Below are 11982 nucleotides of genomic sequence, written 5' to 3'. Positions count from 1 at the left end.
GATGTATTGTTCTAGCTAGTGTATTACCAATATAAAATAATGAGCATTGCATTTTTTGTCAGTTATTATGTAAACAAGATCAAAATTTAAACTGTGATGTAATGATAAATAATAATTGTTCTTAAATTAAATCTTTATTTAACCTGTAAATTGAGCTGTAAATGTAGGTATGCCAAAAAAACCTGTTTTTTGTTTAAACAAATACCTACAAGGATTTAGTGGAGAATTAGTTAGGATGTTTAGGTCTAAGTGGTTTCACATTAAATTTTAGATAAAATTTTATAATTTAATCTTAATTTTTAGATCATTTGTGTCATCCCTAACAACACAAATTTTAAAGTTATAAAATAAAATAAATTATAATAGTAATAAACAAAATAAGTTAGTATCAATTAAGGTCCCATGTACGTTAGGATAACTGCAGCCTGCAGAAATACTTTCTCTTCTGGATGTCCTCTCAATTTTTGGCCCTATTATTGCTAAAAGTTTGTCAAAACTAGCAGGAGACATCCTCGTGAAATTGAAAAAAATGTTGGGCTCACTGAAACGAAATTCACGAAGAAGATTTTCATAAAATCCATGATTTCTTCGGGCCGTTAGAATTGGTCTTACTCCCCATCTTCTGGGTCTTCTTTTAATGGAGTTTTTTTTGCTTGAATTGCAACAATAGCTGTCTTTTTTTTAGTAACAACAAAAGCATTGTTACCAGTAAAAGAGAAGATATCAGGTTTTCCATTTTTCCAATCCTCCAATCTTCCATACGTTTGTGTGGTTAATCAACAAAATAGATAACTAAACTCAAAAATTCAAAATTTTAAATTATGTTGATATTTTATTAAAACAATCATACTGCGCATGTCCCGTAACCGGCACGGAAGTCGGCACGGACGTCAAAGTTTGCAGCTTGCGAGGTTTCACGCTCACTTCAACTCGTTTGCCAGCTCGAGATTTTATTCTGAACGGTTACATTGAAATGCGAAGGGTAAGCACGCGTGGCCAAGTCAGACTTCGCCCGCGAATTGATTGTGAATGGGGTTTGACGTTATGACGAAATTGTACAAAAAGCGTGTACACTACCCATTCTCCCGGCACCGGGTCAGTCCATTTTTCATAAAAGGAAAGGTACTTTAAACTGTTCCTATAAGTGCAACAATGATAGATATTGCGCTCTCTTTCTGACGGGTGACGGACGACCACTTGTTCGACTACAAGATGAAACTATGAAACGCTCGTGCACGTGTTCCTAAATTCCTAAAATTCCTAAACATCAGCTGGAGCTGGCGACTGGGTCAGCTAGAATGCTAGAAATGCTTTAATCCCTATTTTGGGACTGGGACTGGGGGAAATGCTCTGTGCCCTTGTATTACGATTAATATTATTATTATTAACGTATTTAGGTAAAACACCTCGTCAAGGTTGCTACCTAATAGGTTCAAGTAATTATTTTACTAAATTAGGATATAGATCACAGCCACAGCTGTCATTTTAGAAATACCTATGTAATATACTTTACACAATTTTTGTACCTGTAGGTAGTTTTTCTTTGCACCGGAGTTTATATACAGGGTGTCTGCGAGAGGTTGGGAAATCTCTTAGCTGCAGATACTGGTGGCTAAAATAAGTCGATTGAGCCAAATCTGCATTATACAAATGTTTTTAAGGTATTATGAAGATAAACTTAAAAATTGACGGTTTTATGTTTTTTGGTATACTTGAATAATAATTATAATTTTCTGGGAAATTGATCACAAGTAAAATAATTTGTTTATAATTTTTATTACGATCGTTTTGGGTTTTATCCTATCTTCAGATAAAGGACATCACAACCATGGATTTATAAAAAAAATTTCTCATGTAACAGTTAAAATAATTGGTCATCAATATTGTTTAGAATCTTTTTTGTCTTTAAACATGTTATGTTAGACTTAGACATAATAAAAATACATTTACTTATTTTTCTAATATATTGTTGAAACAATATACAATAGATACCCACTAAACATTTTTCAGTTTCTGACATGTTTCAGAAACGTTTCCATTTTTCTTGAAACGTTTCATAAAAAACCCATGCAACGTTCTGGTAACGTTCAAGAAGCCCAAGATNTTTACGAAGATCAAAGCTGTCATTCGTATATTGTGTGGGTTTTATTTAACCTTTCTGCGTGTTAGGTAGTCCTGCTACAAAAAAATGGCACCCTCTATATTAATGTACTCCTAAATTTATTTTTGCTATGATGTCGACTTCCACAATGCTTTTTATTTTCTGTATTTCACTATTTTGTGTTTACTTAAGAAATAGTTACATTACCGTACAAATTGGCTACTTTTTCAATTAATATTTTTAGGTAGGTATTTTAATAAAAAACTTCTGATATGAAATGTACAACATTTACGTTATTTTTGTAATATACTTACATATTTTCCTAAAAAAAAACAATTCATTTTTGTAATCCTGAGAAAAAAATATTTTTGTAAGTTTAACCATGTTAAATTGTTATCTATGTAGCTCATAAGACAATCTAACAAAAACAAACTGACTAAAATAGTTCAGAAATTTGTGAAACTGACCACAGCACAAATGATTTTGCTCTGTGTTCTGTCAAAACCCGCGCGAATGCGACATTGCCAAACTTTTACAAATGACTTTTCAAAGCACTTCGAAGGGTCCTCGAGAATATGAAATTGCATTCTCATTCGAATATTTGATCATCGCATAACCTTCGAATTCGTTCGCATACGAGTGCATTCGAACAATCTCAAGAATAAGGCCCCAGGTCAGTGGCAACCCTGGCTCACCGCCGCCTGTAGCAGTAGCGTATTTTTTTACAGCTACTGCCTTGAACTTGCCATGTCTATAAAATAATTAACAATGTTATGAAATTGGGTAATTCATAATAACAAATTATAGAATAAACAAAAATTGTTTCAAAACTTACTTTCCTCCACTGCCGCCAGTTCTTTTTGTGTCCATTTGGTACACTGTTTAATGAATTTGTAATTTCTTCCCAAAGTGCTTCTGTTTTTTTAAAAGTAAATTCATTAAGGTAGGTTGCCCAAATATCGTCCCCCCAAGCAAAATCGTTATTAAAAATTTATTGAGTTAAAAAAACTTTTTAAAAATTGACTTGGGCAACTTAACTCCATATCTATTAGTTCTTTTAGAGTGATTCTACTTAATAAATATTTTTAAACGAAAAATAATAAAAAAACCGCAAAAACACAAACTTTGATTTGCAAAAAGGTGTCCTAATTCCGTCCCCAATGATGTCCTTATTCCGCCCTCTATTTATTTATTTTCATCGGAAATCTAATTAAAATCATGTCAAACCTACTTATAATATATTTATTCACAGAAAAATATTGTATTGCATACATTGTTACACTTAAGTTTATGTTCCATCTATTTACCCATTCAGGCAAAAATCACAAACAAAATTTTTAACTGTTGTTGAAGATGAACACAACTCGTGGTTCCACTTGAAACATTTGGAACACTTCACCCATCTTTCTCCTCGCTTGTCTTGAGAAAAAAACCTCCCACAAATGGGACATGACACGTCTTCGTCTTTTGAACTATCCTCGTCATCGGTGGATACTAATGGAACCTGTGATTCATCCTCAGAGTCACTTGAGCTCAAGTTATATTTTTTGGTTTTCTTTTTGAGATGTTGCTTTGATGATTTTTCAGACTGATCTTCATCTTCAATGATAAGACGTTTCTTCACATTTGACTGGGATTGTTTCTTCTGGCGCTTGTCCGCAAGTTCTTTCTTTTCCATCGAGGATTTTACAGACGATTTATGGTCACTTCCTGTTACCAAGAATGAGGTTCCGGCTCTAGAAGATGTTGAAGGCTGGATTATTGGAACTGGCAAAATATCTCTTGGACTGACCACTTGAGGTGAATTTGGGGCATTCTGGTTGTCCTGGTTTCCTCCATTATCAGACAGTTCTCCAGTTTTCTATAACTTTTGCATATCGAGTCTTTAGAGGAAACATAAATGCTACGTCTAAAGGCTGTAGCTTATCTGTTGAGTGAGGAGGAAGGCAAACTATGGTTACTTCTGTCTCTCTTGCGCGGTCAATAACCTCTAGATTTCTAGTGTGGGTATAGTGCCCATCAAGGATGAGCACTACCGGCTTCTCTTTTGAAGGCTTGACAATGGAAATGAAATGTTCAAACCACTTTAAAAACAATGGACCATATACCCAACCTGAATCCGAGCATGCTCCTATTGACCCTGGTGGTGCTCCGTCAAGCAGTTCCGCTTGCCATTTTTTCTGTGGATATATTAGTAGAGGAGGGATATACTGACCTGCAGCTGACATACAGGTTATCACTGTAATTGTGGCCCCACGTTCAGCAGATGAAAGTTTGTGAACCTGTTTTTTTCCCTTGCAAGTAACTACTCTGCTAGCCTTGTGCTGTACCACAGATATCCCTGTTTCATCGACATTGAATGTTTTTGAGGGGTCAAAATTTATTTTCTGAAGTTCAGTCTTCAGGATCGAAAAGTATTTATCAACATTTTCTTTTGTGAATCCTTTCGCTCTGGTTATTGACAGGTTCTGTGGGCGCCTAAGCGATAGTTGTGAGTGGCGCTTAAAAAATAGTCTAACCCACTTTTTGCCGGCTGCCTTTGCTTCAGTCGAGAAAGGATTAGGAACTGGGTTTCTAATAGCTAACTGGTAAGCTAATCGTCGAAGGTCAGAAATAGTTAGTCCGTAATAATGTTGCTCCATTATTCAACAGTATTCAACAAGAATTTTTTCAAGTTCAGCGGAAAAAACTGGTCTTCTTCCAAATTTCAACCTCATACATTCCTCAGGTGAGAGACCAGATTTGACGTAGTCTTTTAAGGTAGACCTCGGAACACCATAAGCCTTTGCAGCTACTTTATACCCCATCTCCTTCTTTCTCACCGCAGTGATAGCTTTTACCATGGCATCGGAATCCCATCTTTTGCGGAGTGGCATCTGGAAAGATTCAATTCTTCTTAGTGGGCCTACATCTATAGAGAATAATCTTCCTAAGTTGCCAGAAAGAACTTAAATAGCTATACCGCAATAAAAAAATATAAGGTTCCTAAATTCGTCCCGGGGCGAATTTCAGTAACTCAAGGGGGACGAATTTAGGATCCTAGTTACAACACAAATGGCTACTGGATTCCAATCAAACGACTACGGCTAAACGGCTGTGACAACTAGAACGCTTTATTTGAGTAGTAATTTATCATTGTCGATGGATAAATAATGAGAAACTTACCATGAGTCGCCAGTAAAGTTGTATAAACCTGATTTGATATTACAGTGCACTGTTATAATACTTATTTTTCAAAATTTAACGGCAAATTCACAGAACAAAGCAAAACTAGTATCGACACTCGACAGTGTTGTTAACTGAACGGTTCTAAAGTGTTACTTGATGTTTTGACAACGTTGCCACATTTTATATGAAATTCAAACTGGGGGACGAATTTAGGACTGAGGACGGATTTCGGGCAATTTACCTTACTGAAGCGTCCCGTTTTGTAGATCATAATGATTTTTCATTAATTCTATTAACATATCTTTTTGTATGGAGTTTATTACATTTTTTCGCTCTATTTTCTCCAACGTACTATTACAGATATGTAGTCAACNTCCATAAGATAAGCAAAAATAGCAAAGGGTTGTTCGTCTGTTATGTTTCCGAGATCGAAAGGTAATGTTTCAAACTCTCTTCAATTGTAACGTTTCGGCTATGTTTCACTAAATAAGTTTTCAAGAGCTACATTTCTGTAATGAAACAGAAACGTTTCTAGTTAATGTTTCAAATGTTTAGTAAAATATCTCATTTGCAACGTTTCATTTACGTTTCGTGTTTAGTGGGTATTAACAACGTCAGAATGGGGATTGAAATGTTTCAATAACACTTGGGGCAAAAATATTTGACAGAAACAAGGTTTAGAAAAGAGCTCCTGTATTAATTATATTGACTTTTATACCGGGCGTTTTTAGAGAAACGAATATTTTATAAAGTTCACTTTGATTGACTTGATTTTCTTTCAACTTTTATTAAGCGTTTGATATTTTTGTCGATGTGAATAGTGAATACCAATGTATTATGGCCTCTGATAAAAAAATTTTTACTCGTGACTATAGAATTTATATTAAAATATTAGTAATGCGGGAAAGCTATGATTTAATCAAATTGTTGTATGTATTGGTATGGTACCTAGTGATTTTACGGAAATCGCAAGAGATATTTTTTACCGGCAATTAAAAATCATTTCAGTCTATCTTAAAAAATGAAAAAGCCACAATTTTCTGTATTTACCCTCTCGGTATTTTTTATTAAAATCTTGTAAAACTGAAAGCAACATTTAAAAAATATAATATTTTCATATATATTGCTACAAGTATATCAAAAATTAATGATTTTAAGTATTGTGCTTAACAAAAGTTGAAGCAGATTGATAAGTAAATAAAATGGATTAATAAATAAAAAATCAAGTTTAAACTTTAAAAATTGTGAATATTTGTAAAAAAAAGTCCTGTATAAGATAGTCAGTATTAATTAATATACAAGTTCTTGTCTAATCTTTGTGTATCATTCTATCAAATATGCTCCAAATGTTAGTAGTTAAAAGCTACTACAACTTATACTAGCTAGCTATTACAACTTATTACAAGCTATTGCAAATTAGTTCCAAATTCCTTGTTCAATTTTGAAGAATGGAGGTGTTTTGAGTTTTTTCGTAAGATGTAGGTAGGTACTGTTATAGAGTAAACAATAAACATACGATAAACGATTTTAATGTGTTTCATAAAGAAATATTATTGAAGCTTGGTTTATATAGCAAACTAGTATTATTTTTCGATGTAGAATCCGTAATTAAACGCTGTTTACTTTTCGGACACCCTGTATGATTTTTACGTAGATACCTATCTTTAATAGTGATACAAAACTAAGAAGGGACACATACAGGTACACATATTACGTAGGTATTCTATAGAATTAATTACCTTTAGATATATCTAAAGGTAATTAAAAAATATTTGAGATCGAAATATGTTTAATATATGTAAGTGTTAGATCCGTCTTTCATTTTAAGCATTTAATTACGGACCTAATTATACCTATCCTATTTGTATATTTAAATAAGCAAAGGTATTAAAAAAATGTATTTCATATTTGCAAACAAAAAGAACGCTGTGGTATCCGTCTTTACGAATCTATTTATTTTTTCTGCCAAATATCAAATATCCAGAAACATAAAGAGGCTAAAGGTATCATTTCTAAGTAACAAGCTCGGAATAATTCACTAATTCAGTCATTTCAATCTAATATACAGATGTGTCAGAAGAGGTTAAAGATGTGTCAGAAGAGGTTAAAGATGTGTCTATTTCTTTGATAACATAGGTATAATTGTATAAGTAGGTACTAAAAGATTCAAATAATTAAAATTTCTCAGAAATACAATTTTACCATCTTTAGAAGAGATACAAAACTAAGTACATATCTACTTATATACTATATCTAAAGCAACTAAGAAATATTTCATATCGAAATAACGAAATACGTATTGTATACCTAAAACTATTAAATCTTTTCTTAAGTAAATATGTACCTGCCTATGTATACTTATACTATAGATAATCAGGAATATTTGCAAAAAATATGTTCCAAATTTGCAAACAAGAGGTGGAATGTATCCTTCTTCTCTAATATATTTATTTTTTCTATCAAATATCCCATTTGATATTTGACAAAAAAAAGATTTTCAACCTGAATCTGTATTACCATAGTACCGCATACAATCAATACAGGCTATTTGCAAAATTCGTTAGGAAATTTTAAGAAGAGACAAAATGTTGAAATTTCCATAATTACCATGATACACTATCCAGGGTTTCAAAGTTACATTTTTATTTTTATTTTTTTGTCATAAATGTATTCTTAACCAATCCATTTGCTATTCAACCCAGAAAGTAGTCTCGATTGATTACAGAATATTGAGATAAAAGTGATTCTTATTAATGACGTTAGAGAACACTATCTGAAACATAAATAATATGTACATCATAACTTTTTTATTTTGACAGGCATCTCATATACCGTAGTGTCATTTTAAAGGCAATAAAAAAAACCTAAAAAATAAAGTACTCAATCAGGATCTATATAAACCTCACCGTTTTGCCACTAATTGACATCAGTTTTCCGTTTTCATCACTCCCTATGTACCTACAAATTTAAATGTAGTTCCGGAAAATCAAGTCGCCTGTATATTTTTAATTTTTTTCCGAACGACTGCTTAGTGTTTGCTTTCTTAAATGACAAAAAATAATAGTATGGATAAAATGAGAATTGCTTTTAGATTAAGCATTATTTTAAACTTAATGACTTTTTATACGCTTTTTTGCTTGCATTGTAACACGCCAGTGGTATGTCATGTATGAGTAATTGAAACTCGAGGATACTGACCGAGGGTTCATTCACCCGGTTGACATATTCTATGACGTCACAAGGTAATAGATTACTAGGTCAAGTTCAATATGTCTTGTAATTCATTACAGATTTTCAGAAATTTCAGTACAAGATCATAGGTATGGGTCATGTATTCTTGTGAATACGATATAATTGTAGCTGTGTGATAAAAATATTCAACCGGAAATATATTTTACGTACCTATCTTTAAAAGTGATACAAAACTAAGTAGGTTGGTACATACACAATATATACCGACCTAAAGATACCTGTATGTATATATAGGTACTTCAATAAGCAAAACTATTTAAAAAGTGTGTTTAAAACAAAAAGAGGTCGGTCGTATCCTTCTTTACTAATATACTATTTATTTCTTCTGTCAAATATCAAATTTCCAGAAAGATAAAGAGGCTAAAGGTATCATTTCTAAGTAACGAGCTTAGACTAATTCAGTCTTTTCAATTTATATCGGTGTCAAATATGAGGTTAAAAATGTGTCTATTTCTTTGATAAGATATGTCGTATTCCACCCTTCGAGCGAGCTCAAGGATTTCAGAACACCCCGTATATTCATAGAAGTCATAATCTTGTACCTACGGATATGCCGGAGACCGCTGAATTGAAAAGGAGGCGAAACAATCATATTCACCTACCTTTCCAATTCAAACCAAAAACCCGCCACGGTTGTGAAATCAATCGCCGTCGGCCGGGCAGAATGAAAAAGCCTCTATAGGAGTCTTGAGACATCGATCCTCACGGCGATAGCGCTCCCAGAGCGTTAAAGACCAATTTCACCGACCTTTCCAGTGTCACCCGCATCGCGACCGATCTCGCCTGGGTCTGCCATCCCGGCGCGCAGTGACCACTGCCGCTGCTCTCGCAACCTGCAGTCGAACCCCGGGACGCTTCACGATGACATTTGGAAATGGCCATTAGAAATTTCACCACCCTTTTGAATTGGTCAAGGACGCTATCGCCAATAACTCCAAAAGTTATTGAGCGATCGGTGTCAAAATTTAATGCAGCACTCCTCAAGTCGCTAGCATTATCTTACTAAATTTTCGTCCGAATCGGATGAGCCAAAACGCCGTTATACGGGGAAACGCGGATTTCACGTTTTCCGCGTTTTCAGCCGTTCCGCTCATTCGATCTCGGCCGAACCCTCCAACCACACTAGAGTATCGCTAGGTGGTTGTCATATCCAAATTCGAACCGAATCGCCCGACTACTAACGGCCAGCTAAGCCATAATAGGTTTTCACGCCTTTAGAGCTGCCGCCGAAAGTATCCGCGCGATCTCGGTCGAACCCTCCAACCACGGCACTATGTCATGCCGTGTATCAACAGACAAAATTTCAAATGAATCCATCAAGAAATAAGACCTCCGTAAGCCCTTTTACGAAGACGGGGAAAATTTCACCGATGTTTCCAATTTCCCCGTCTTTGGGCCGAAAGGACCGTCTTCCGAAGGTTCCACCGCTCTGGCGGTTGGATGCGATGCTCGGCAGCCTAAGCCGAGACCGCGGGTAGAGTTTTTCCCAAACCGGGAAAAAACTCCAAAATCCCCGACGCCGACATCGACTATCCGGAGAGGCCAGAGGGGAACGAGTCCCGGCGTTGATGGGGACGATGGATGATTTTGGTTCGAGATTTTGGCGGACAATTCAAGGCCCGGTCCGCCAAAAGTATGGAAATCCCACAAAAGTGATCGAACGTCTACTTTTGACGTTTACAGTACTTCAGTGGGAGTACATGAGACGGAAAGCGATACAGAGCGAATTGTAACAAATCTTATTCATGGTAAATAACTTGTATATGTTAATTGTGAATCTTTGTTGTTTATTAATTTTATTCAATATATACTTTTAACATATCTTCCACGGTTTGATTGAAAAAACCCTGTCATCAAGCTCAAGAACTTTGGAGCTCAAGCTCACAGGCTCGCTTCACGAGGCTTCCGTCGAGGCTGCCATTCCTCGACGTGATATTGATAGTGCTTTGCAACCACTACTCGCTTAACGAGACAACCACCCGAGGTAGCCTAGCCTGAGGTGAAGACCCTGTTCGATAGCCCCCTGCATCGAAACAGCGGTAAACTCCAGGATCCACTTGCGACCTGCGAAACCGTCCGAGACTGACCACCTCCGACGAAGATCCTGTGCGATAGCCATTCGCATCGACACAGCGATACTTCAGGCTCCTCCAGAGACCTGCATACCGTCCGAGGCTTGCGACCCTCCGACGAAGACTTTGATTCCGACTGTGCCGGATCCATCGAGAGACTCGCACCTCGGTACAAAGTGCACATATAGGCTCCTACGAGACCTACAATTCAGACTCCATTGAGATCTGCAAATCCGAGGCAATCTTCCTCGTCAAACTTCTAGGTGGTCACTCGTCAAGGCAACCTTCCTCGTCAAACCCCTACGAGGCATTTACTTGGTGACCCACGGGCACAAAGCAATAGTACGCACGTTANTGCTCATAGCCGGGAGCAGGCTAATGGGCCGGTAGTTGGATGGGATGGTGTGATCTTTGTTGGGTTTTGGGATAAGGATTATGTTTGCTGTTTTCCAGCGGGTAGGGAAGTGTCTTAGTCTGAGTGTGCAACAGCACCGATGGTTTTTCGCATGGGTCAGAATACGGCTTAAAATATCAAGAGAACGAGGAGTACTCCCATCTCGTGTGATGGAACACTCTCTTCTCTCAACTGCTTAGCTAAGAATAAGCACCCAGATCACTAACGCAAACGCGTTCTGTGCTATAAACCACAAACTAAAAAAAAAAAAAAAAAACAGATCCGTAGACTATTGTTTGTTTTCTACCGTTGTATTGAGGGCAACTAAATTGGATTAAAACTGTAAATATTTATCCAAAAATTTGAATATTAAAGGATATTTCTAGATCTAGATAATATTGATACTTAATACAGTCAGTGGATTGGGGAAAGGTTATTTTTAGTTCGGCACTCGATCCGTTAATCGGAGTGAAAAATAGTACGCCGCGCCACGTGTATTATTCGTGTATTCTCAAAACAAGGTAACGGGTATTTTTTGTATCGACTACCCGATTTTATATGTAAGTTAATATTTTAACATGTTTCAATGAAAAAGCGCAATATGTATAATTAATTAATAAATACAGTAAATGTACTATAACAATAAGTTGGCACTGATCATATGACTAAATCCCCCACCCGTGAAAAGGATAGGAAGAGCGGAATCATGAATGTACGAGCGCCACCTCACAATGGGCCTGGAAAACACGCCATCGTTAGCACTATTTATGTATCGAAAACTGTAATACTAACTTGAACAGAAAAGTAATATTGTTATTAGAACCTATAGACTTCGCTGAAAAAAATAAAAATTGTGATGATATTACATGTATTCTTTCGTGCGGAAGCTGAACAAACTGATTGCAATCGGTAACTAGCCAATCATAATACAGCATTTTTTAAATTCTTAATCATGATTGGTTCTTTACTGTTGATTTCAATCACTTTGTTCAATA

This window comes from Anoplophora glabripennis, unplaced genomic scaffold (genome assembly GCF_000390285.2).
Source record: "Anoplophora glabripennis isolate ALB-LARVAE unplaced genomic scaffold, Agla_2.0 scaffold976, whole genome shotgun sequence".
Classification (NCBI taxonomy): domain Eukaryota; kingdom Metazoa; phylum Arthropoda; class Insecta; order Coleoptera; family Cerambycidae; genus Anoplophora; species Anoplophora glabripennis.
Note: the sequence above shows the minus strand (reverse complement) of the source record.